Genomic DNA, 25,811 nt, shown 5'->3' with positions numbered 1-25,811 from the left:
TTAGTACATTCACTGTGTTGCGAACCACCACTACTGGCAAAGTCCAGATGGTTTCCATCACCCACAAAAGAAACCTCATATTTAATATCAGTTAGTTCCAGTTCCCCCATCCATTGACAATTTCTACTCTACTTTCTGTCTCTATGGATTTGCTTCTTCTAGGCATTTAATATAAGTAGAATCATATAATATGTGACTGTGTCTGCTTTTTTCATTTAGCATAATATTTTCAAGATTAATTCGTGTTGTAGCAGGTAACGGTATTTCATTCCTTTTTTTTTTGAGATGGGGTCTTGCTGCATCATCCAGGCTGGAGTGCAGTGGTGCGCTATATCGGTTCACTACAACCTCCGCCTCCCAGGTCAAGCAATTCTCCTGCCTCAGCCTCCCGAGTAGCTGGGATTACAGGAGCCCACCACCGCGCCTGGCTCATTTTTTGTATTTTTAGTAGAGACGGGGTTTCACCATGTTGGCCAGGCTGGTCTTGAACTCCTGACTTCAGGTGATCTGCCTACTTCGGCCTCCTTAAGTTCTGGCCAAAGTGCTGAGATTCCAGGCATGAGCCACTGTGCCCGGCCAATATTTCATTCCTTTTTATGAGTGAGCAATATATTATTATACATAGTTATTATAAATAATTCATGTATATGGTTTTGTGAAGATGTATGTTTTCATTTCTCTTGGGTGTATACCTAGAAGTGGAATTGCTGGGTCATATGTATTTCTGTGTTTTAACTTTTTGAGGAATTGACAGGCGTTTCCAAAGTAGCAGTGCCATTTTACATTTCCACACCTCGTGCTTTTTTTTTTTTTTTGAGATGGAGTTTCGCTCTTGTTGATAGGCTGGAGTGCAATGGCGCTATCTTGGCTCACTGCAGCCTGGCCTCCTGGATTCAAGCGTTTCTCCTGCCTCAGCCTCCTGAGTAGCTGGGATTACAGGCATGTGCCACCACTCCCGGCTAATTTTGTATTTTTAGTGGAGATGGGATTTCTCCATGTTGGTCAGGCTGGTCTTGAACTCCCAACCTCAGATCATCCGCCTGCCTCAGCCTCCCAAAGTGATGAGATTATAGGCATGAGCAACCGCACCTGGCCCTACCTCATGCTTTTTAATGGCTTCATTGTAATTCATTTTATTGATGTCCTATCATTCAGTCCCCTGTTGATTGACAATTTATTTCTGTATTTTTGAGGGTTATCAATACTAATATAGTGAAAAAACTTGTATAAACACCTTTGCACACTTTTTTGAAGTGCAAATTTTTAGGAAAGAAATTGCTGGATCAGAGTAATTACACATTTAAGATTTGATACATCTTGTCAGATTGCCCTTTAGAAATGTTTTATAAAATTTTACTCCCAACAATTGTGTAATGTATGCTTATTTTCCCAAACTCATTCTCACATTATTAATTTTTGTCATTTTGATAACAAAAAGTCATACATATTTTAAATTTTGGAATGTGTTAATTATAGTGGAGGTAATTTTTTTTTTTGGCCATGCATTCTTTTGTGATTTGCCTGATCATGACCTTTACCCTAAATTTTTCTATTGGGTGTCTGTATTTTTTTCTTATTGCTTTGTTAATAGCTATTTACATTTTAGAAACATTACCTTATTGCTCATTATCAATATTGCAGAGACTTTGTTCCAGTTTCTTGTTTATATTTTGATTTTGTTTATGACTTTGGTCTTTGCCTTATAGACATTAAAGTTTTAAAATACTGTTTATCATTCCTTATAAAAGGCCTTTGCCTTGCTTAGAATAAGTTTTCTGCACCCAAAGATTATAAAATATTTTCTCCACATTTTCTTCTGGGAATGTCTGAAATTTGGCGTGATTTTGTAGAAGCTTGGATTTTGTATTTGGTCTTAATTATGTTAAAATTCCTGTCTAGCCACTTACTAGCTGTGAGATGTTAGATGTCTGCACAACTTCTCCGTATCTCAGCTTCCTCATCTGTAAAATGATAGTTGATGGTTAGGGTCTATCTTTGGTGAAGTTAAATGCAGTAATTCAAATTCTCTAGCATACCATCTGGGCACATACGGGGTGTTCAGTGCATTTTTTCTTTTCTCTCTCATTCGTAAACTCTATCAGTCTAGTTAAAATCTGGTCCAGAAGATAAGGGAGGGGAAAGTTTCAAGAAATAATGTCCTTAGTTTTCGAAGCCAGAGAAGCCATGTGGGATGAGTGCTGGTTGAAAAGGAGATTGAAAATTCATTTAGTAATTAGGAAGTCATTTATGTTTAATGAAAACATATTTTAGTAGCATAAGAGGCATATTTTAATACAAAGAAGACTAAAACCTATATAACATACATAAAGGATATGTGCATATGCAACATGTATCCGTCATGATTTGTAATATTTGGGAGAAATAGTTGTAACTCTACTCTTTTCTTCTTGTTGGAATACTGGTAAGAGGATAGAGAATCAGTGCTGACATACAGTATATTTATATTGTATGTGTAAGTTGTACATAAATTTAGGTAATTTTTGCTATTAATAGTTACAAATTACTGTATTTGTAACACACCTCACAATCATCTGTTTTGTAACAGATGATTTAGCTCCATTGGAATCTTCTTAGTAGCTTTATAATGGACTTTAATGGAATTTACACATATTCTTCACTAAATTGAAATTATGTGTAAACAGTGTTATATTTCTTTTGTGGAAAGCAAGTTTAAATACATTTTAGAAAGAAATGGGACATAAATGTTTACAATATGGTAGTCATTGTTTACATTTCTCTCATCTTGTTTCGTGAACTATAAGGATTTTAGGGTAGGGGGACATAGTTTTTGCTATATTGCCCAGGCTGGAATACAGTGGCTATTCGCAGATGCAACCATAGTTCACTATAGCCTTGGGCTCCTGACTTCAAGCAATCCTCCTGCCTAAGCCTCTGAGTAGCCAGGACTACAGGCACATGCAAGGTGCATGACTTATCCTGGGTTTTTGATAAATATTCATAAAATGTTACATTCCCCCCCACCCCCGCCTTTTGTCTTCTGATAAAATAACTTCGAAATAAAGGTTTTAAGATTTGTTAAGAAAAATAAATAAATCTTCCTCAAGTGGAGTAATACTAGACATGGATTCTCTGCAATTTGGTTTCAGAAAATGATATCAAATTCTATTCCTTGACTCTTAGTAACTATCTAAAAATTTTTTTTAGTATGTTGTATGTATACTGTCATTATTTTGTCAGCTTCAAAACAAGAAGGAAATTATTCCATATTGGTAGCTCAGGAGGAAGGTAATGAGTTTTAAGTAACAAAACAGGAAATTAGCTCCTCTGTGACCTTTGATGAGTTTGTGAAGCTGGCGTTTTGAGTGCAGGATTGAAATTGTGAAGAGCATTATATTTAGTTTGCTTTGTTGCTTTTGCAGAGTATCTTTTTGCCAAGAAAACCTAGGAATTGAAGTTAAAGGCTCTGCTACCTTCGTGGGAAATGAACAATACTTTTCCTTCTGCTGGCAAAATCTGGGTGTCTATATTTTTCAGTGGCTGGTTTTTGCTTTCACATAGGATCAGAGTATCCTTTTCCTGGAACCAAGCTTGACTCAAAGCCATTGTAAGTTCTCTTGTTCTTTATCCTTCTAATCAACTATTTTCGGAGCTATTTTAAAGTTGACACCCCTTCCCTTCTAACCTTTTCGCTCAATACAAAGCACCACCTTCTTGACAGTCATTTGTATGAGTAGAGTGGATACTTTTATAGGCATTTCATTCATGGCAAAAAGTTAAGGGTTAGCTCTTTGTTTAATGCTAGTTGTTTTGGATCAATGTGAGTCAGCATTGGCCTTACCTTTCTTTTAAATCCTTCTGTAATTAAGATGTTGGTACCTTGGAACCCTTTCCTGGATGGAACTTTTCTTTATACTTTATCAAGTTTTATCTCAGACAGTTGGGTTACTAAGATTTTTCTGTTTTACTCTACTGTTTTTAATGGAGACTTGTAGATTTTAGATATGGCTTGTACACATTCTAAACCCTGGTTCTCAGGATAGTCATACTAGTTTTAACACGTCTTTATGCATCTTTTATGTTTATCTGACATTAAAATATTGTATAATTTGGTTCAGATCAAAAGTATGGGATGGCTGTTACATCTATTCTCAGACTTTCATATTGTTCAAAACTTTGTATACAAGACTTTTTTTTTTTTTTAAAGAGACAGGGTCTTGCCTTGTTGCTCAAGCCGGAGTGCAGTGGCATGATTATAAGCTCATTGACCTCCTGGGCTCAAGTAATCCTCCTACCTAAGCCTCCCAAGAAGCTAGTGCTCACTCACAGTCACATGCTACTGTGCCTGGCTACTTTAAAAACAAAAAATATTTTTTTGGGTAGAGGTAGGGTCTCACTGTGTTGCCCAGGCTGGCCTTGAACGCTTGGGCTCAAGCAGTCCTCCCACCTTGGCCTCCCAAAGTGCTGGAATTATAGGTGTGAGCCATAACACCTGCCTTTGTACAAGACTTAATTTAAAATATTTTCCTGAAGAAATAGAAAAGCTAAAGTAATTAGCTTTATGAAAAGGATTCATTAGTTCAGTTTTTGGTACTATCAAGTTCAGTTTTCTGGTAATTAAAACCAATTTCTAGAATTAGGTTTTTTTTTTTTTTTGATGGAGTACAACATTCTTAGTTTATATACAGGTGATTGTTTATATAAACAAACAGATATTACATTTGTGAAAAAATACTCAATTCTTGGATTTGCCATATACCACCAGAGAGGCAGAGCCCGAAATTGGAAGATAGGAAAGGGAAAAAGATGAAGGAGTTTATATGAAGTGTTAGAATGTTACTTAAGTTTTTTTTCGCATTAAAGCATTGACTAAATCTACTTTTTCTAGAGGATTTGTTACTTGGAATGAAAGATCTCTCATACACTTGGTTTAAAATAGATGATACGTGATCCTTTTATACAGGTACATCTTAGTTTGGGTCTGAATGTGTTCCTTTTTTTTTTTTTTTTTTTTTAATATGTAGTTTCACTCCCCTCACCCAGGCTGCGGTGCAATGGCACGATCTCAGCTCACTGCAGCCTCCGCCTCCTGAGTTCAGGCAACTCTCCTGTCCTGTCTCACCTTCTGAGTAACCGGGATTACAGGTGCCCACCACCATGCCCAGCTAATTTCTGTATTTTTAGTAGAGACGGAGTTTCACCATGTTGGCAAGGCTGGTCTTGAACTCTTGACCTCAGGTGATCCACCTGCCTTGGTCTCCGAAAGTGCTGGGATTACAGGCGTGAGCTAACACACTCGTCCTGAACATACTACTTTTGACCTTGTTTATACTAGCCTAGGCTGGAGTGCAGTGGCATGAGCATGGCTCACTGCAGCCTCAACCTCCTGGGCTCAAGTGATCTTCCTGAGTAGCTGGGACTACAGGTGCATGCCACCGTGCCCAGCAAACTTTGTTTTTTTGTAGAGACAGGAACTTGATGTGTTGCCCAGGCTGGTCTTGAACTACTGGCCTGAAATAATCCTCTCACCTTGTCCTCCCAAAGTGTTGGGATTACAGTCATGAGCCACTGTGCTTGGCCTGTTTAACAATTTCCAGCTTGGGGCTATTATAAGTAAAGCTATAAGAATATTTGAGTTCAGTTGAATCTTTGGGTGAATAAATGTTTTCATTTTTCTTGGGTAAATGCCTAGGAGTGGAATGCCTGGATCATATGGTAGCTGCATATTTAACTTTTTTCTTTTTTTGAGATAGGGTCTTGCTCCTTTACTCAGGCTGCAGTGCAGTTGTGTGATCATGGCACATTGTAGCCTTGACCTCCCAGGCTCAAGCAATCCTTCTACCTTGGCTGCCTTAGTAGCTGGAATCACAGGTGCACACCACCATGCCTGGCTTTTTTTTTTTTTTTTTGATTGAAATGGGGTCTTACTATATTGCCCAGGCTCATGCTGAACTCCTGACTCAAGCAGTCCTCCCACCTCGGCCTCCCAAAGTGTTGGGATTATACGTGTGAGCCACTGTGCCTGGCCTGTTTACCTTTTTAAGAAACCTTCAAACTTTTCCCCAAAGTTGTAGCATTTTGCATTCTCATCTGTAGTATATGAAAGTTTCGGTTGTTTTCTTGCTCAATTTTTAAAAAACGTAGCCATTCTAATAGGCCAAAGTATAGAGTAGAATCTCATTGTGGTTTAATTTTCACTTCTCTAATGACTAAAGCATCTTACGTACTTTTTAACCATCAATATATCTTCTTTGAAGTGTCTATTAAAATGCTTTGCCCATTAGAAATTTTTTTATTGCTGAATTTTGACAGTTCTTTATGTTGGACATACATTCTTTATCATATACATGATTTGTAAATATTTTTTCCCAGTGTGTGGGTTATTTTCTTTTTTTAAAAAAAATCGTTTATATGTTTTAGAGACAAGATTTCAATCTGTTGCCAAGGCTGGAGTGCAATGGCATGATCATAGCTCACTGCAGCCTCTGGGCTCAAGCAGTCCTCCTGCCTCAGCCTCCTGAGTAGCTAGGACTGTAGGCACCTGGCTGATTTTGTATTAGTTTTGTGAAGATGGGATCTGGCTGTATTTGCCCAGGCTGGTCTTGAACTCCTGGTCTCCAGTGCTCCTCCTTCCTTGGCCTCCCAAAGTATTGGGATTACAGACAGGAGCCATTATGCCTAGCCTATTTTCTTAATAATGTTTTTCAAAGAGCAAAAGTTCTTGATTTTGATGAAGTCTGACTTATCATTTTTTTGTTTTATAGATCATGCTTTTCTTTTGGTTTTGAAGAAATCCTTGGCAAAGTCATAGTCACCAAGGTTTTCTTCTGTGTTTTCTTCTAGATATTTTATAATTTTGGCTCTGTGATCCATGTTGAGCATAGAGTAGTCCCACCCTTATTTGTGGGGGATATATATTCCAAGACCCTCAGTGGATGCCTAAAACTGCAGTTACCACATGAATTTCTGTTTCCTTCTTCACAATGTTATGAGTAGAAGATTAATTCTTACCATAGATCTTGGCAACCTCACTATACGATTTTTTTCTTCTCTTATTAAATTGAAAGTTTTCACCTTTTCACTTAAAAAGGAAGCCTCTTATGGTTTCTCTTTGGCATATCTGAATTTCCAGCATCACTACTCGTGCTTTGGGGCCATTATTAGGTAAAATAAGGGTTTCTTAAACACACTGTGAGACTGACAGTCTGATAACTGAGACAGATACTGATTGACTAATGGGCAGGTATACTAAACTGTGTGAATATGCTGGACAAAGGGATGAATCATGTCCAAGCAGGACTGAATGAGACAGCATGGGATTTCATCACACTACGCAGACTGGCACACGATTTAAAACTTGTGAATTGTTTATTTCTGGAATTTTCCATTTAATATCTTCTGACCCAGTTGGCTATAGGTTACAAACTGCAGTGAAACTGTAGATAAGGGATGGGAATAGGGGGGCTACTGTGTTTTTTATATATATATATATATATAGTATGAGGTAAAGTTTGAGGTTCATTTGTTTAAAATATGATAATCTAATTGCTCCAGGACTATTAGTTAAAGATTATCCTCCCCACTGAATATCCTTGGCAGGTTTTTTTTGTTTTTTGTTTTTTGTTTTGAAATAAGGACTTCCTCTGTCAGGCTGGAGTGCAGTGGCACCATCACGGCTCAGTGCAGCGGCACCTTCATGGCTCATTGCAGCCTGGACCTCCCAGGCTCAAGTGATCCTCTCTCCCCAGCCTCCCAAGTAGTTAGGACCACAGGGACACCACCATGCCCAGCTAATCTTTTGTATTTCTCTGTTAGACATGGGGTTTTGCCATGTTGTCCAGGCTGGTCTCGAACTCCTGAGCTCAGGCAATCTGCCTTCCTCGGCCCCCCAAAGTGGTGGGATTACAGGCATGAGCCACCACACCTGTGTCCTTGGCAGTTTTGTTGAAAATTAATTGACCATATATGTTTATGTTTGCTTCTAGACTCTGTTCTCTTGATGTTTATCTTTGTCAGTACCTTATTGACATGATTACTGAAGCTTTGTAATAACTCTTGAAATTACATAGTTGTGTTAGTCTGTTCTCACACTGCTATAAAGAAATAGCTGAAACTGGGTAGTTTGTGAAGAAAAGAGGTTTAATTGACTCCTGGTTCACAGGCAAGAAGCATGATTGGGAGGCCTCAGGAAACTTACAATCATGGCAGAAGGTGAAGGGGAAGCAAGCATGTCTTAGCATGGCAGAGCAGTGGGGAGAGAGAGTGAAGGGGGAAGTGCCACACATCCCCCTTAGACAACCATCTCTCCTGAGAACTCACTATCACAAGAAAAAGCAAGGGAGATGTCCTCCCCCATGATTCAATCACTTCCCACCAAGCACCTCCCCCAACACATGGAGATTACAATTTAAGATGAGATTTGAGTGGGGACCCAGAGCCAGATCATATCAATAGTGTAAATCCTCCAATTTCATTTTTCTTTTTCAAAGTTGTTTCAGCTTTTCTAGGCCATTTGTATTTCCATATATATTTTAGAATAAGCATGTTAATTTGTATAAAAAAATGCATCATGGGGGGAGCAGGGCTGAAAAACTACCTGTTAGGTAGTTTAGTTACTACCTGGGTGACCCTAAACCCCAGCATCACGCAATATACCCATGTAACAAGCCTGCATGTGTACTCCCTGAATCTAAAATAAAAGCTGAAATTATTAAAGATAAAAGGAAAGAAAAAAGATCACTTTCAATGAATTAAAAAGAACCCACCTTAGGTATTTCACTGGGATTGTGTTAAATATGTAGATCAGTTTGGGAAGAATAACATCTTAATATTGATTCTTCTGACCCACGAATATAATGTATGTCTTCATTTATTTAGTTCTTTAATTTTTCTCAGTAATGTGTTATAGTTTCCAGTGTACTGGTGTATTAGTCCATTCTCATACTACTATAAAAACATACCTGAGACTGGGTAATTTATAAAGAGAAGAGGCTTAATCAGCTCATGGTTCTGTGGGCCCTGTACTTACTTCTGCTTCTGGGGAGGCCTCAGAAGACTTACAATCATAGTGGAAGGTGAAGGGGAAGCAGGCACATCCTTACAAGGCCAGCAGGAGAGAGAGAGAGAGAGAGAGAACAGGAGTGAAGGGGGAAGTGCCACACACTTTTCAAATAACCAGCTCTCTTAAGAACTTTGTCATGAGAACAGCAAGGGAGAAGTCTGTCTCCATGATTCAGTCACCTCCCACCAGGCCCCTCCTCCAACACTAGGAACCGCAACTGGACATGAGATTTGGGTGTGGACACAGAGCCAAACCGTGTCAACTGGTTTGTTTGCACATCTGTTTTTTATATTAATCTCTATTTTTTTTATGTTATTGTAAATGATACTTTAAAAAATTTTACTGGCCGGGTGCGGTGGCTCATACCTGTAATCTCAGCACTTTGGGAGGCTGAGGTGGGTGGATCACCTGAGGTTGGGAGCTCGAGACCAGCCTGACCAACATGGAGAAACCTCATCTCTACTAAAAATACAAAATTAGCCAGCCGCGGTGGCGCGTGCCTGTAATCTCAGCTACTCATGAGGCTGAGGCAGGAGAATCGCTTGAACCCCGGAGGTGGAGGTTGCAGTAAGCCAAGATGGTGCCATTGCACTCCAGCCTGGGCAACAAGAGGGAAACTCTGTCTTTTTTACTTTTGCTTGTTACCTGTATGTAGAAATGAATACACTTGATTTTTTTGCAGGGGGCATATTCATCTTATATTCTGCCACCTGTTAAACTTATTCATTAGTTCTGGTAGATGTTTTTGTAGATTCCGTAGGATTTTTTACATATATATAATTTATTGTTTGTGAATAAAGATGAGTTTAATTCTTTCTTCCAGTCTCCATGACTTTTATATTTTCTCTCTTGCTTGATTGCATGGGCTAGAACTCCTGGTGTAAACGTGAATAGAAGTGAGAGCTAACGTCCTTGCCCTTTTTCTGATCTTAGGAGGAAAGCATTCAGAATTTCACCATTAATGTTAGCTATAGATTTTTCATTGATGCCATTTACCAGGCTAAGTAAATTCCCTTTTATTTTTTAAATGAAGGTTTTTATTTTTAAATAGGAATAGCTGTTGGATTTTTCAGATGCTTTTTATGCATCTATTGAGATGATCATGTGTATTCTTTTAAGTCTCTTAATAGGTGGTTATTATTTTGAACATTAAATCAACCTTGCTTGCATTACTGGGGTAATCACCACCTGGTATAATAATGGATCACTCTTTTTTTATATTGCTGGATTTGATTTGCTAAACTTCAAAAAAAAAAACCCCTTTATTTGCATTTATGTTCATGAAGTCCATAGTTTTCTTGCACTCTGATTGTCTCATTTGGTATTAGGGTAATATTTGCCTCAACTTTATGGAAGAGTTTGTGTGGAATTGGTATTGATTCTTCCATAAAGGCTAACCGAAGTTGAGAACTACCAGACTGTAATCTCTCTTTCCTTCTATTTCTAAAATCTTTTTTGTTGTTGTTGTTTTTGTTTTTGAGACGGAGTCTTACTGTTGCCAGGCTTGAGTGCAGTGGCACGATCTCGGCTCACTGCAACCTCCGCCTCCCGGGTTCAAGCGATTCTCCTTGCCTCACCTTCCCGAGTAACTGGGATTACAGGCACCAGCCACCATGGCTGGCTAATTTTTTGTATTTTTAGTAGAGATGGGGTTTTACATGCCAGGCTGGTCTCGAACTCCTGACGACCTCAGTTGATCTACCCGCCTCAGCTTTCCACAGTGCTGGATTACAGGTGTGAGCCACTGCTCCTGGCCGGCTATATAGAATTTACAAAAATTGTTTCACAGTTTTTAAGTTTCATGGGAGACATATTAGTAAAATTTATAGCGCATATATACCTGTACACTCTTACCCTATAGAAAGCTTATCTGTTTTCTAATCTTGAGCAGTTTCTATAGTAATCGTGTTGGCCATGTCTTTCTCAGCTCCCGTACCCAACACTCAGAAATCAGTGGCTGCTGCTAAGTACTCAGGGAAATGCCCAGAATTCCTGTCAAGTTCTTTTCTGTTCTCCTGCTCTGTCCTCAGAGTTTTCCAAGTCCATCATACGAGACGGGGGCAGCATAATATAGTCTCTGCTGCTGGGACTGTAGAGCCAGACTGCCTGGGTTAAATCCCACTCTACCACCCACTAACCATGTGACCAAAGGCAAATTTCAGAATGCCCCCATGCCACTCTAAAATAAAGATAATTAAAACACCTCCAACTTAAAAGTTGTTGTGATTAAGCATAAAACACTATGGATAGTGTTTGTCACATGGTTAGTGCTCATTGAATGATAGTTATATCCTATTATTTGTCTTCATTTGGAAATTACTGGGATGTTCAGCCCTTGGTGGATTAGCTATCTGCTTCTCAGCATCTAGAGACAATTTTGATGGCTAGAATATCATCACCTTTTACCAAGAATTTGGAAATAAATTCAACTCATAAACCTCTGGCTTTTTTGTTTCTCTCTGACATAATGATTTCTTTGCATGGTACTTGATTTTCTAAATGCTTTTTTCAACAGATACTGTACTCAGGACTCATGCTTAGGTCATATTTGTGCAGGGATTCTTAACCTGAGCACCACTGGCATTTGGGGCAAAATATTTCTCGTGAGGTCTGTCCTGAGTACTGTAGGTGTTTAGCAGCATCTGTGACCTCTATCTACTAGATTCCAGTAGCACCCCTGCCAACCCACTCAAATTGTGTTAACCAAAATCATCTCTAAACATTGCCGAATGTCTCCTGTAGCACCGAATGTCTCCAGTAGCACCCCTGCCAACCCACTCAAATTGTGTTAACCAAAATCATCTCTAAACATTGCCGAATCACATCTGGTTGAGAGTCACTTTTTTAGAGGGGACTTCAATATGTGCCGCCATAGAAGACTGTGATCTCTTATTTTAGTATTTCTTGGAGAGAGCCATGACAGTTACTAATCAATACTTATTTTCTAGACTGTCATTTTTTTTCTTTTTTTTTTTTTTCAGACAGAGTCTCACTTTGTTGCCCAGGCTGGAGTGCAATGGTGCGATCTCAGCTTACTGCAACCTCCGTCTCCTGGGTTCAAGCGACTCTCCTGTCTCAGCCCCCCAAGTAGCTGGAATGACAGGAGCATGCTGCCGTGCCCAGCTAATTTTTGTATTTTTGGTAGAGACGGGATTTCACCATGTTGGCCAGGCTGGTCTTGAACTCCTGACCTCAGGTGATCTGCCTGCCTCGGCCTCCCAAAGTGCTGGGATTACAGGTGTGAACCACTGCCTGGCCTATTAATTTTAGTTAATATATTTTTCTCATATTTTCAGTTTAGCATACCTATTTGATTTAGTTGCTGCCACTGGGATTGGTGAATAAGGGCATCTGTTTTTTTTTTTTTTTTTTTTTTTTAATTTGCTGATTGTTCAAACTGATGGCTTAAAGTATATAATTTTTTGCCTCTATAGTTGCCATGGATGTAGGTACCTAGGGAAGTTTTCGTGGTTAACAGCACCCAAATCTAAACTTTTTTATATGTCATTGCATTTTAGTTTCAAAAAGAAGAGACATAGCTTACTGATGATTGTACTTCTTATGTTATGCCTAAAGATCGTTGGGAAAACAAGTATTTTCTATCTCAAGACAGGATATTACTGCTTGGGGGATAATCTGTTATCCATGGGCATTTATAAATGACCTTTAGGCGCTTCTAAAGAAAGTAAAGTAACTCTGGGTAATTTTATTTGAATTTAAAATTTTGAACAGCTGATGAATAAATACAGTGTAAAGTATCCTTGTTTTTAAATGTGCTTTTGAATATGATATTTATGCTTCAAGTGTATATATACGTACATATATATATTCTCTGGGAGGAATATGGTCTTGAATCTATAAGAACATGCAGTGTTTCCTTTAGATGCAAGGTTTTCCTTATTGGAATATTTTTCATAATACCAAATGGTTTTTAAAATATTATGGGTATGTGAGTGATTTACAGTCAAAAATACCTACCATTTATTGTTTAAATAATACCAAAGCAAAATCAGATTAATTTTTCTCAATCAGAATATGAAAAAAAACTTAGAAAAATATCATGGGCGCAACAGAAGAATGAGCCTTAGAGAAATTATATGCTATTAGTATTAGGCTTATAATAACAAAACATTTTACAAAAACCATACATGTTCTGCTTTTGATCAAAGAAAATATGGATGTTTAAATGGACACTGACCTTTTTACATACCCACACCCCTTTATTTTGTGAATCTGTAATTATTCTTAAACTACCTCCTCTACTTGGCAGTATTTTCTCATTTTATTAATCTTTCCTTTTTTTTTTTTTTTAAACCATTCACATTTGTTACTTATCTTGATAGTCTGCAGATATCTTTAGGTAATATATAACTTTCTCAATGTTGATAACATGCTAGGCTATCAGAAATAGACAAAGATGATGCTGAAGATGATGATGACGATTATTTGGAGACAGAGCCTCGCTCTGTTGCTCAGGCTGAAGTGCAGTGGCGCAATCTTGGCCGAGCGCAGTGGCGCAATCTTGGCGCATTGCAGCCCCCCACTTCCCGGTTCGTAATTTTCCCGCCTCAGCTTCCCAAGTAGCTGGGATTACAAGTGTGCGCCATCACGCCTGGCTAATTTTTGTATTTTCAGTATAGACTGTGTTTCACGATGTTGGCCAGTCTGGTCTGGAACTCCTGACCTCAAGTGATTCACCTGCCTCAGCCCCCCAAAGTGCTGGGATTACAGGTGTGAGCCACCGCACCGGGCTGCAAAGATTATTTTTTAAAATGTGAAAGTTTTGGCCGGGCTTAGTGGCTCATGCCTATAATCCCAGCACTTTGGAATGCCAAGGTCGGTAGATCACGAGGTCAGCAGTGTTCAAGACCAGCCTGGCCAAGATGGAGAAACCCTGTCTTGACTAAAAATACAAAAAAAAAAAAAAAAAAAAAAAACCCAAAAAATTAGCCAGGCGTGGTGGTGGACACCTGTAATTCTGGCTACTCGGGAAGCTGAGGCAAGAGAACTCTAGCCTGGGCGACAGAGCAAGAATCCGTCTCTAAATAAAATAAAGTAAAATAAAAAAAGGAAAGTTTTATGCATATCTTCAAATAATAGTCAAATGCCTTTTTATTTTTTAATTAAAGCCCTTTGTAAACAACAATGAGATACTAGTGTGCCTTTTAGAATGGCCAAATCCAGAACACTGACAACACCAAATGTCGAGGAGGATATAGAGCAATGGGAATTCATTGCTGATAAGAATGCAAAATAATATAGCCAATCTGGAAGACAGTTTGGCAGTTTCTTACAAAACTAAGCATACTCTTACCATATGATCCAGCCATCATGCTCTTTGGTATTTACCCAAATGAGTAAAAAACTTATATCTACACAAAAACCTGCACGTGAATGTTTATAGCAGCTTTATTCATAATTGTCCAAACTTGGAAGCAACCAAGATGTCCTTCAGTAGGTGAGTGGATAGATAAACTGTGGTACATCCAGACAGTGATGTGTTATTCAGTGCTAAAAAGAAATGAGCTATCAAGCTATGAAAAGACATGGAGGAAACTTAAAATGCATAATGCTAAATGAAAGAACCCAGTCTGAAAAGACTACACACTGTATGAGTCCAACTAAATGACACTCTGGAAAAGGCAAAACTATGGAGGCAGCAAAAAGAGGAGTGATTACCAGGGGAAGGGGGAGAGACAATGATAAATAGGCAGAGCACAGAAGATTTTTAGGGCATTCTTTATATTTAAAAATTTGTATGTTGTGTTTAGCATATGGGAATTTTTTTTTTTTTTTTTTTTTTTGAGACAATGTCTTGCTTTGTCACTTAGGCTGCAGTGGCACAATCACCACTCACTGCAGCTTCCACTTCTTGGGCTCAAGCAATCCCCCCACCTCAGCTTCCTAAGTAGCTGAGAACATAGGCACATGTCACAATGCCCAGGTAATTTTTGTATTTTTTGTAGAGACAGGGTTTTGCCATGTTGCCCAGGCTGGTCTCAAACTCCTGAGCTCATGCCATCTGCCCACCTTGGCCTCCCAAAGTGCTGGGATTACAGGCATAAGCCATCATGCTTGGCTTTTTTTTTTTGAGACAGGGTTTCCTTCCCTCTCCCAGGCTGGAGTGCCGTGGCATGATCATGGCTCACTGCAGCCTTAACCTCCTGGGCTCAAGGAATCTTCCTGATTAGCTGGGACTATAGGCACGCACCACCACCCCAGCTAATTTTATGTTTTGTAGAGACAGGGTCTTGCCATGTTGCCCAGGGTGGTCTTGAACTATTGGCCTCAAACAGTCCTCCCACTTCGGCCTCCCAATGTACTAAACAAAAAAAAACTGACTTTTTTTTCCCCTTTGGCTAAAAGTTCCTTGCATTGTATCTGAATATTTCGTTAATGAGAAAATTGAGTTGACTGAATGGTTGCATTGGGGCGGGGTGGCGGGGTGGGGAGTCGGAGGGGGATAGGCTGTGTACTCAGTCAGTTTGTAGGATACCTTAAGTTTTTCCTTGAAAACAAGCAGTTAGAGGGTTTACTATCACTTTGGGTTTGACTAAAAGCTATATGATTAGCTAAATAATGTACAGTTTGGGAGACAGCTCTGCAGTGAATCGTTCTGTGTTGACCTTATTCTGTTTTGGCCTAAAATCCATCCCATTCAAGCATACCGGTTTTAGCTGCTTAAAATTTAAAAATTGAAAACATTGTCTTCATTGTAGTGAAATACTGGTGATGTGTGGAAGGGGAGTTAGTGGAAAATTTAAACAATTGGTTTACTTATGAAAAAAGAGAAAGGCGACTTGTACTGTCATATAGATATGGCTGTATTTTCTTTAACTACCTTATTGTTGAGCATAAACTCTTGTCTTTAGGCTTAGGTTAAATTCCTGAAAGTGGCATCATATTTTATTGTCTTGTGTTTGTTTGTTTTTTCCATTTAGAATGAAGTTAATTTTTTATATATGTATTATACATTTGTACTTGTTTCATCAATTGCCTATTATTATTATTTATTATTATTTTTTTGAGACAGAGTCTTGCTCTTTTGCCCATGCTGGAGTGCAGTGGCATGTTCTTGGCTCACTGCAACAGCTGCCTCCCAGGTTCAAGCAATTCTTTTGCCTCAGCCTTCCGAGTAGCTGGTACTGCAGGCACATGCCACCACGCCCGGCTATTTTTTTATATTTTAGTGGAGATGGGGTTTCGCTGTATTGCTCAAGCTGGTCTTGAACTCCTGAGCTCAGGCAGTCTGCCCGCCTTGGCTTCCCAAAGTGCTGGGATTACAGGTGTGAGCCATCGTGCCCAGCCGAATTGCCTATTATTATTATATGTTCTTCCTCATTTAAAAGGTATTGTGCAATCTCTTAGTGTATTTAAAACTGTTAACCTTATCATGCATGTCATACATATCTTCCCTATTTTACTTGCTTTTCATTTTGTCTTACATAATGTATAGAAGGTTTGAATTTTTAGATAATCATATAAATACGTCTTTTTATGTTTCTATTTTTGGATTCCTGCCTGAAGAGATCTTTTCCACTCCAAGTTTTTAAAAAACTGTTCGCTTACATTTTACCTTAGTATGCAAAAAAATTAAATCCTGAATATATTCATTAAATCTTGGAATGTGATGGAGCTATTTTAACTTATTTTTTGCCAAATTGTGGAATATAGATTTCCCACTAATATTGGAACAAAAAAGAAGTTTGGTCAAAGAAAATATATTTTCAGATTTATGATACTAGTATGGGAGATCATTTTGAGAGTTTTCAAACTTTAAAGATAAAGGATTTACTGAAGGCATGTATCTGAGGCAGATCAATGTAGTGGAATTGGATTTGAATTCCAGTCCTGCTCCTTACCAGCAAGCTTCTAAACTTCTTTAGATTACAGTTTTCTGAATGCTAGAATTGAAATAGTAATACCTGCTTACAAGATTGTTGGTAGAAATGAATTAAGTGAAATGAAGTTAGGTAAATAACTTATATGTAGTAGCTAGTAGTTAGTAGTTGCAGTGATGGTGATTATTGTCATCATCATTTGCTGCCCCTAAAGAATCCCAAATTTACAAATAGATAGTGTAGTCTCCTTTAAGTGGATTCTCTGAGTTTCAAGGAAGAGTTTGAGTACATATTTTAGATTTGAGTCTCTTTCTAACTGAATGAATCTCTTCACTACACTAGTGATTATAATTGTGTATGCTGAGAAACTGGGGGTAAGTGTAATGACAGTCAAATGCCATGCTATAGTTTGCTTTTGTGATGGCAAGTGACAAGAGTATTTTATATTTAATGTTAAGTACAGGGATTTTAAGGCATTAGTAATGTCTTTAAGAATGTGATAGCTAAATCAGTAGAGGATATAAGCCCACTCAGATGTGTAACTAGAAGCAATGTTGTTGAGTAGAGGAAAATAAAAGGGAATGAAGGAAAGAGGCAACTAGGATTGGTAGTTTCATTTATTATTATTATTATTATTGTTGTTGTTATTTTTTGAGACAGAGTCTCGCTTTGTTGCCCAGACTGGAGGGCAGTGGCACGATCTTGGCTCACTGCAGTCTCCACCTCCCAGGTTCAGGTGATTCTCCTGCCTCAGCCTCCTGAGTAGCTGGATTACAGGCACCAGTCACCACACCCGGCTGTTTTTTGTATTTTTAGTAGAGACGAGGTTTCACCATGTTGGCCAGGCTGGTCTTAAACCAGAGGATCAGCCCGCCTTGGCCTCCCGAAGTGCTGGGATTACAGGTGTGAGCCACCGCGCCCGGCCTCATTTATTATTAGACTCTTAGGGATGGCAAATTCTTTACATGAGGAAAATGATTTATGGGAAAGACTCAGTAAAACAAGCAGATTTTTGAAGCTTTCTATCTTTACATATAGAACACCATCTCTCCATGACTCTGGTGATATTTTTCAGCAACCCCTGTGAACAGCCTCTCTCCTCATATTGTTTCTTTTTTAACAAAAATTTTTAGGCTCACACCTGTAATCACAGCACTTTAGGAGGCCAAGGTGAGCAGATCATTTGAGCTCAGGAGTTCAAGACCAGCCTGGGGAACATGGTGAAATCCTGCTTCTACAAAAAATACAAAAATTATCCAGGCGTGGGGTGGTATGCACATGTGGTCCCAGCTACTTGGGAGGCTAAGCGGGGAGGATCACTTACGCCCAGGAGGTCAAGACTCCGCTGAACCATGATCATACACCATTGCACTCCAGCCCAAGTGACACAGTAAGACCCTGTCTCAAAAACAATTTTTTTAAAAAATTTACTTTTATTTTCTTTAGCAATACAAACAGGGTCTCACTGTGTCACCAGGCTGGTCTTGAACTCTTGGACTTCAGCATGATCCTTCCACCTCAGCCTCCCAAAGTGCTGGGATTACAGGTGTGAGCCACTCTGCTCAGCATTCTCATGTTATTTCCCGCCCTCCCTCCCTTCCTTCCTTCCTTCCTTCCTATCTACCCTCCCTTCCTTCCTTCCTTCCTAACCTCCCTCCCTCTCTCCCTCCCTTCCTCCCTTCCTCGCCTCCCTCCCTCCCTCCTTCCTTCCTACCCTTCCTCGCTCCCTCCCTCCCTCCTTCCTTCCTTCCTTCCCTCCGTCCCTCCCTCCCTCCCTCCCTTCCGCTCTGTTGCCCCAGCTGGAGTGCAATGGTGTGATGCCAGCTCACTGCACCCTCTGCCTCCTGGGTTCAAGTGATTCCCCTGTGTCAGCTTCCCCAGTAGCTGGAATTACAGGTGCCTGCCACCACGTCCAGCTAATTTTTGCATTTTTAGTAGAGATAGGGTTTCACTATGTTGGTCAGGCTGGTCTTGAACTCTGGACCTCAGGTGATCCACTGTCCTTGGCCTCCCTAAGTGCTGGGATAACAGGCATGAGCCACCATGCCCAGCCATGTTATTTCTTATTTATGAGTCTTTGCTTATGCTTTTATTTTTGCTTTGTCTGTCCCTGCCATACCTACAACCCCTTTCCTTGAGGGAAATACTGATTCCTGTTCATTCTTTAAGATTCAGCTTAGTGTCACCTGCTCGTGGAAGTCTTGCATCATCTCTTCTACTTCAGCACTGTGACACTTTGAGACAAGTTTTCTTTTAATCCCGCTTGTTTTGTGCGTGTGCATGCAGACCAAATCTTCGTCAGCACTAGATATTGTCAGTTATTAAATTTAATCCTTCTAATGTGTAGTGATATCTCATTGTGGTTTTTAGTATTTCTCTGATGCCTAATGTTGTGCATCTTTTCATGTGCTTATTTGCTGTCCGTGTATCTTCTTTGAAGTATCTGTTCAAATATTTTGTTAATTTAAAAAATAAGATTGCTTTATTTATTTTGTTTTGAGCATTCTTTATATATTCTGGAGTGGTTTTTTTTTTTTTTTCAGATACATGTTTTGCAGATATTTATTCTTAAACCCTGACATGTCTTTTCCTTCAACTTTCAAAGAGCAGAAGTCTTAACTTTTCTTGAAAGTTAGTTTATCAGTATTTTTTCTTTTATGGATCATACTTTTTATGTTATGTCTAAGTAATCTTTGCCTAATTCAAGGTCACAAAGATTTTTCTCTGATGTTTTCTTCTAATGTTTTATAGTTATTGGTTTTATATTTAAGCTCATGGTCCTTGTAAGTTTACTTTGTAATGCAAGGTATGGATTGATGTTTATTAATTTATTTTTCCATATGGATATACCATTGTTCTAGCACCATTTGTTGAAAAATCTGTGCTTTCTCTATGGTTATCATTTTGTTGTAAATCTGTTGATCATGTATATGGCTCTATTTCTAGTTTCTCAGTTCTGTTCCATTGAACTGTGTATGTCTATTCTTTCATAAATACCAAACTCTCTGGATTACTGTAGTTTTAGTAAGTCTTGAAAAATCAGATACCGTGCACATCTATGTTTATATCTTTTTCAGAAGTGTACTGGCTATTTTAGATTGTCTTTCCATATAAATTTTAGAAGTAACTTGATTTCTGCATGGGGAAATATACAGAAGAAGAAGTGAAAGATGACTTAAGCCAGGAATGATGAGAAGAAAGTTGATACCCATTAAAAAAAGAGGCAAATGTACATATCAGAGGGGATAGAAAACACAAACTAAATCAAAAAAGTGAAAAGAAGTTTGGGTGCAGTGGCTCATACCTGTAATTCCAGCACTTTGGGAGGCTGAGGTAGGCAGATCACTTGGGCCCAGTAGTTCAAGACCAGCCTGGGCAACATGGTGAAACCCATCTCTACAAAAAAATACAAAGATTAGCTAGATGGTGGTGGCATGCACCTGTAGTCCTCAGTACTCAGGAGACTGGGGTGAGAGGATCACTTGAACCCAGGAGGTTGAGGCTGCAGTGAGCTGAGGTTGCACCACACTACACTCCAGCCTGGGTGATAAAGTGAGACCTAGTCTCAAAAAAAAAAAAAAAAAAAAAAAAAAAAAAAAATTAGATTATATTCAGTATCTTTAGATGAGTGGGAGGCATTAAATGCAAGGCATTAAAGCATTGTAATTGTTAAGTTAGGTGGAGACTAAGACTTAATTTGGAATTCTGGGAGGAAAATCATAAGCTTAAATTGTCCATATTGATAATGAAATAAAATGAAACATGTCTATAGTAGCATTATTTTTGAAAATTTGAAGTGATTGATAGATTTATAACCCCAAGTCTGGTCTCTGTTTTTTTGTTTTAGTATTTATTTATGTTTCATGTTGTTGCTGCTGCTGTTGTCTTGTATCTCAAATATGGGAGAAAGTTTCTAAATATGCAGAAAAGGAATTGTATTCTAATTCTTTCTCCTTTATTTCCTCCTGGTATTACTATAACTGACAAGTAGACTATGCCCTCATCGCTTTCCAGAGCCAGAAGCTTCCTGTAAGTTATCTCTGGATTGCCGTAAATTATCTTTGAATTACCTTTGGAAAGATGTATAACAACCAATAACATTTTCTCATATTCATCTAGGGGCTTTATTGCCACATATGCCTATGCATTTTATTTGCATAGATAACTAATGTTTGACTTGAGATATATTTAATAAATAAAGCCCCAAGAATAAACTGACTAGAAATAAGACATATTGAGTCCAAGTGTTTCCTTATTCCTTGGGTTGTCTGATTAATTGGTTTGCTAGCAAGGGTTGTAGAAAATAATAATATCACTGATTCAGGAAACCAGTTGCTATCATCTTAAGTTAAATGTATTAGTATGTGTTTAACCCGTTATCTTCAGTCACATTCCCCAATATTAGGCCATTTAAAACTTCCCATTCTTATCCTGGGAACTCTGTTCTCTCCACCTATTCTTGACCATGCCAGAGGTTATCAATTATTCATCACCCTCCTCCTTTGTGATAAGAATGTTTTATTTTCCCTTTAGTTGTTCTGCTTATTTTAGAGTAGTGACAATAGAGAACAATGCAGCTACCCGATGAGGGAGAAAAAGAAAGTAGTAACAAGAAATGCCAAATTCCTTGCAGAATTATTGAAAAGCAAAATACTGTATAGCTTTTCTTTTTCAAGTAGTGCTGTGGAAACAGTATATGCTCCTTGAGGGTGAGGACAATGTACATCTTGTTCACTATTGAAGCACCCTAGTGCTTGGTACAGTAAATGTCAGTAGTGAGCAGTAGGCATGCAGTAAATATTTCTTGAATAAATGTTAAACTGGTCAGAAACATTAGACCTCAAAAGTTTGAAGGTTATTTTTTTCAATAATGATGAGTGACTTTGCCATTATAAAACATAAGTTTTTTTTTTAGAGTGGTCACAGAGCTGGAGATGTCATGAACACTTGGAATTAAGTCTTTTTTTTAAAACATGTTTGCATTATTTTATAATCTATGAACTTTAGTTGAATATATAATTAAAGAAAGACAAATGCCATCCACAGGCCCTTGGTATGGAAATGGAGTGGGATTGCTAATGAAATTGTTCTTTATCCCAGGACGTCATTTAAGCTCTTGGGATTGCCATCAATCTTCAATTCTGTCAATATGATCTTACTATATGCAGTGTAGTTTGCTAGGGGCAGTTTTTGTAGTATCAGCTGCTTATCTCATTCAGGTGAAGTACAAATTTAGTATGACAGTTGTAATGATTAATAGTTGCGTATCGTTAAAAGTAAATATTATAGTTGGGTGTAGTGGGGACACCAGTAGTCCTAGCTACTTGGAAGGCTGAGGCAGGAGGATTGCTTGACCCCAGGAGTTTGAGGTCAGGCTGGGCAACATAGGTAGACACTGTCTCTTAAAAAAAAAAAAAAAAGGCTAGGCCCTGTGGCTCATGCCTGTAATCCTATTAGCACTGGGAGGCCAAGGCAGGAGGATCTCTTGAGGACAGGAGTTCAAGACCAGCTTGGGCAACATAGTGAAACCTCGTCTCTAATAAAAATAAAATAAAATAAAATTAGTTGGGTGTCATAACATGTGCCTGTAGTCCCAGCTACTGGGGAGACTGAGGAGGGAAGATCACTTGATCCTAGGATTTCAAGCTTGCAATGAGCTATGATTGAACCACTGTCCTCCAGCCTAGGTGACAGAGTGAGACCCTGTCTAAAAACAACAACAACAACAACAAAGATATTGATAAGGAAATAGAAACTTTAAAAATGGCACAGTGCAAGAGTTATTTGCTTTGTTAAGCAAGATAAACACAGACACATTTTCTCAGGAAGGGAGCTTATAGTGGTTAAGATCAGATGGGAAGGATAGTTATTTATTAAGATGAGTATGTAGTAAATCACACACACACAAAAACATGGTTTCCCTTCTGTAACTTTTGGGAATAAATGCCAATATAAGACAGATTTATCTGAGAATGTGTAAAATGGAATAAGTTATTGATATTTACTCTGAGCTGTAAATTAAGCCTCATATAGGCTTATTTTTGTGTTCTTTCAATTTTAGGAACTCTGCCAGCATCTGTATCTCTGCGTATGACTGATTTTGTAAACTATTGTTGAGATGATTAGTGATTTGTATTTTGGGTTCGATTTCATTGAGTTAGCAGTCTAATTCATTATGAAGCACTCCGGTGCTTGTAGGATTTTTAGTCTGAATCCTAAATGAAATAACACTAATTGTGCCAAACTATAGACTGAGATAAAATGACCTTACACTTACGGTGGTAAGAGAGAAACTGTAATTTAACGCTATAGGACTTACATCTTTACATACACTATGGAGGCTTCTGTTTTTTTGTAAGCTACTCTAGATGACCAGTATTTACAGAAGCTTCATTCTAGCTTTTACCAGTTTGCCTTGATTTGGCCAGCTTGTTTTTTTCAAGGGGAGTTATGCTGGTTTATTTCCCTAGTGCTACATATAAAACTTGAGATTTGGGGTAGTATATTTGGATGTATTTCATATGTATTTTTAAAATATACCTTTCATTGAAATAGCATGTTATGTAGATTTATTTGCAGTTTTGGAAACTCTAAATTTAAATTTTTCTGTGCAAAGCAGACCTAGCGTTACATATAATATTGCTTATAAATTTAAAAACTAAAATACAACCCCCCCTAAAATACATTAAACATTTTTTTATTTTTAATGTTTTTTAAAATTTTACTTTAAGTTCTGGGATACATGTACAGAACATGCAGGTTTGTTACATAGGTATGCATGTACCATGGTGGTTTGCTGCACCTATCAACCCTTCATCTAGGTTTTAACCCCTGCATCCATTAGCTATTTGTCCTAATGCTCTTCCTCCCCTTGCCACCCACCCCCCGACAGGCCCCTGTGTGTGATGTTCCCCTCCGTGTGCCCATGTGTTCTCATTGTTCACCTCCCACTTAGGAGTGAGAACATGCAGTGTTTGGTTTTCTGTTCCTGTGTTAGTTTGCTGGGAATGATGGCTTCCAGCTTCATCCATGTCCCTGCAAAGGACGTGAACTCACTCTTTTTTTAAGGCTGCATATTTTTTAATGTTTTTTAATGCTATGTTGCCCAGGCTAGAGTGCAGTGGCTATTCAGAGGTGTGGTTATAGTGCACAATGGCCTTGAACTCCTAGCTGCAAGCGATCCCTCCACCTCAGCCACCCAACTAGGTGGGACCGGAGGAGTGTACTGCTGTGCCCAGCTTTGAAATACATTTTCTATGAAGTCAGTATTTTACAGAGTTATCTGAAGTTTTTGTTTAATAGAACCAAAGACAAATTTATTAAAGTCTTCACTCTGTGGTAGTGTTTAATCAGCCTTTGGTGATGGAGATTAAAACTTTTTAATGTAAGGAGTATATGAGACGTAGGAGAAAATCAGGTTCCTTATCTAGGAGTGATGGTTACTCTCAGAAATTTTACTCAGAGTCTCTGAGGCCTTTGTAGGAGACACGCTAAGAAATGAAGAAATAAAGAGTGAATGAATGGCAGACTCAAAAACAGCTTGTGTAGTATTTGGGGAACTACGTGGAGTGTTTTACATAGTGTTGAAATGAAGTTAGATGGCGAAGTTGAAAAGGTGTTGCTAACAGGCTTTGTTATGTAATCGGGATTCCCAGTATAAATTTGGTTGATGTAATGGGAAGATCTTTTGAGAATCTATGTAAGTTGTTGTAGAAATTAGAAACTCTTGGAAAAACTAATTTAAAAACCTGCCTCTTCATTAGTTTGAAATTAAAGATAAGAAATTAATTGCACTGCTGGCCGGGCGCGGTGGCTCAAGCCTGTAATCCCAGCACTTTGGGAGGCTGAGATGGGTGGATCACAAGGTCAGGAGATCGAGACCATCCTGGCTAACCCGGTGAAACCCCGTCTCTACTAAAAAATACAAAAAACTAGCCGGGCGAGGTGGCGGGTGCCTGTAATCCCAGCTACTTGGAGGCTGAGGCAGGAGAATGGCATAAACCCGGGAGGCGGAGCTTGCAGTGAGCTGAGATCCGGCCACTGCACTCCAGCCTGGGCGACAGAGCAAGACTCTGTCTCAAAAAAAAAAAAAAAAAAAAGAAAGAAAGAAATTAATTGCACTGTGTTTTCCCAAATAAAACATTTCTCTTTCTTGGATGAAAAATGTTAATCACTCAGTATTTAAGTCTTGCACTGAACTGTATATGAGACTATTTGAAGCCACATGATCAGTGTCACATTTAGAGATTGAAGTTACATTTGAATAATTTATTTCATAATTTGAAGATATTTTGAAATAGATTTTTGTGGTATGCCTACAAGGTGGAAAGTTGATGCTGAGACCTGCCAGGGGAAAATAAAGCTGAACGGAAGGATTTAATAATGTTAATTTCCTGAAATTGAGTTCTCTGTTATTGATTGATTGATACAGGATCTCACTCTGTTGCCCAGGCTGTAGTGCAGTGGGGTAGTCTCGGCTCACTGCAGCCTGTGACACCCGGGTTTAAGTGATTCCTATGCCTCAGCCTCCCATGTAGTTGTGATTTACAGACATGGGCCACCACACCCGGCTAATTTTTGTAGTTTTAGTAGAAACAGGGTTTCACCATTTTGGCTAGGCTGGTCTGAAACTCCTGACCTCACTACTGACCTCAAGTGATCCGCCCACCTTGGCCTCCCAAAAGTGCTGGAATTACCAGCGGGAGCCACCTTGCCAGGCCAAGTTGCGTGTTTTTAATAGCACAATGAAAACCTGATTTTGGGGGCAATCGTGACCAGAACTATACAAAATTATTATATATATATTTTTTGAAACGGAGTCTCGCTCTGTCGCCCAGGCTGGAGTGCAGTGGCCGGATCTCAGCTCACTGCAAGCTCCGCCTCCCGAGTTCACGCCATTCTCCTGCCTCAGCCTCCCGAGTAGCTGGGAC

At 38.8% G+C, this 25,811-nt stretch overlaps 1 protein-coding gene across 6 annotated transcripts in view; it reads left to right on the top strand.

Moving 5' to 3' along the window:
- The window catches only part of CNOT6L (CCR4-NOT transcription complex subunit 6 like), a 103,073-nt gene that overhangs the window by 15,459 nt on the left and 61,803 nt on the right, over window positions 1–25,811 (top strand). Inside the window, exon 1 of one of the 6 annotated variants that reach the window (XM_007998984.3) lies at window positions 1,576–3,586. The exons of the other annotated variants lie outside the window; for them this stretch is intronic. The gene's annotated coding sequence lies outside the window, so the exon portion shown is untranslated. Of the gene's footprint in view, window positions 1–1,575; window positions 3,587–25,811 lie in introns of those variants that run through there. 6 annotated transcript variants of the gene reach the window in all.

Source organism: Chlorocebus sabaeus, chromosome 7 (genome assembly GCF_047675955.1).
Source record: "Chlorocebus sabaeus isolate Y175 chromosome 7, mChlSab1.0.hap1, whole genome shotgun sequence".
NCBI classification, from domain to species: domain Eukaryota; kingdom Metazoa; phylum Chordata; class Mammalia; order Primates; family Cercopithecidae; genus Chlorocebus; species Chlorocebus sabaeus.
Note: the sequence above shows the minus strand (reverse complement) of the source record. Positions and strands in the feature narration are given on the sequence as shown.